The sequence below is a fragment of the Echinops telfairi genome, unplaced genomic scaffold (genome assembly GCF_000313985.2).
Source record: "Echinops telfairi isolate 266 unplaced genomic scaffold, ASM31398v2 ScPeMD7_7468;HRSCAF=8506_0, whole genome shotgun sequence".
Classification (NCBI taxonomy): Eukaryota; Metazoa; Chordata; class Mammalia; order Afrosoricida; family Tenrecidae; genus Echinops; species Echinops telfairi.
Window position 1 is genome coordinate 4,389,603 of NW_022111369.1, and position 1,937 is coordinate 4,391,539.

A 1,937-nucleotide genomic window follows, 5' to 3' on the forward strand; every position below is an offset into this window, starting at 1 on the left:
TATCATATCTGAATGTACTATACACTATATCCATGTGTACAGTTGATGCGTATGTTATTGGGAAACAGTTATTTGCAACAAATAAAACTGTTTTCCTCATAACATTCTATTATTTAAGATATTATAAGGCTTTGATGCTGAAACTATGCTGATATCCAGAATCAAAGCCTTACATTCCAACTACTGATCTTTTTCCCCCCAACTTTTGTATTTCAATTACCAATAATTATCAGTGCATCTGGTTCGCACACTTGATCAATATCAGACTGCAGAGATTGATGTCTTCAATTTTCTTCACAATTTTGCATTCATAGAGGTGCATAATTTTGCATTTCAGTCATATTGAATGATCCTTATTCTCGGTGTATGGCTAACATCCTATCACCAACATTGTCCAATTTGAGGATAGAGCTCAAAATGCTATTTGAAGATGAATTTGCCATCATTCCTCCTCAATTTGTTATTCCTACCATAGCAGGCTAGTGATTCTCCAATCCAAAATAACCAGCCTAGGACATGGATCTTTCGGTGTTCCATTTTATTTGTGACAACTTCCAATGTTTCTCTGTCCCTATTTTATACATTCTATGTTCTTATTACTAACAGATGTTTACAGCTGCTTATTCTCATTTTTATAAAGTCAAATAAGAAGGTAGGAAGTACTGAAAACTGAACACTTTACTGCATATCATTAAGATCGACTCTGCTCTAGGACCTTACTAGTTCCACTGCAATCCCTAATTTTTTCACTGCTTATTATGTTTTGGTAATTTAAGAGAGACTTTATTTCCAGAAAAGTCACCCAAAAAGTACAACTTACTTTTTATGCAAGATTATTCAGTCTCCATGGAGATTACCAAAAATTGCCAGTGCTGACTATATTTCAAGTCGTCACAGAGGAGTATTGGGAAAAGTTTTCAATTAGCAATGATCACACCTCTGGTTAACCTCATTGGCTATGGTATTGCCACTGCACAAAGCTTCACTGGTTATTTTTATAGAAGCAGATTGCGATGCCTTTTCCCTCATATGTATTAATCTGGAAGTTTTGCTGCAAACCACGCCCCATGGATGAACCTGCTGGCATTGAAATACCAGTGGCAAAGCTTCTAGCATCCCAGTGACAGGTGAACCACCACAGTTCAATAGTCCACTTGACAAATGGTGGCCATATATATTTACTCAACTGACTTTTACACGGGTGTTCAGTCTATTCAACGCGGACTGATGAGCTACTTCAGTAAATGGTACTGGGTAAATTGAATGTAGAGATGCTAGGAATGATTCAGTATCTATGGCTTACACACAGTAGTAAAAGTAATTCCAAATGAATCAAGAACCAAGATGTGAAAGCTAAAACCATAAAATTCTTAGCATAATATACACAGAATGGCCTAATTTTTAAGAACAGGACAGAAAAATATATGAATAACCAAATCTGAAAGAGAAAAATGGAATTACATCAAAATGAAATACATATGTTCATTAAAGAATGGTATCCAAAAAAAAAAGAAGAAAGAAAGAAAAGGAAAGATTATTTATCTATTGGGATGTTATTTTGAATGTGTCTAATAAATAACCAACATCTATAAAACATACTTAACAATTAAAAAATAATTAAACAAGCAATCCAATTAACCAATGACTTGGACTGATGTTTCATTATAAATATATTCAAATGAACAAACATCATCTGAAATGACATTCCATGTCATTGGCTAATAGGGATACTCAAATTTAAACAATGCATTAGAAATGAAATGTTTTTTTTTAAAAACCAGCAGGCGATGGTGAAGTTGGGAGGAGCAGGAATCATCATCCAATGTTGGTTGGAATGTAAGAAGGTAAAACTACCATAGAAAACAGGTTGGGTGCAAGAACACTTTGTTCTAATAACCTGGCATTCAGTGATGTTCACCTTCCCAACACGATCACTG

The 1,937-nt window shown here is 34.5% G+C and overlaps 1 non-coding gene across 1 annotated transcript; it reads right to left on the reverse strand.

Annotated features, from left to right (window-relative positions):
• Positions 1–841: 841 nt before the first annotated feature.
• LOC115873464 lies at positions 842–982 on the reverse strand. Its single transcript, XR_004048452.1, has one exon. It is a non-coding gene; the product is annotated as a U4 spliceosomal RNA (small nuclear RNA).
• Between the last annotated feature and the right edge of the window lie 955 nt (positions 983–1,937).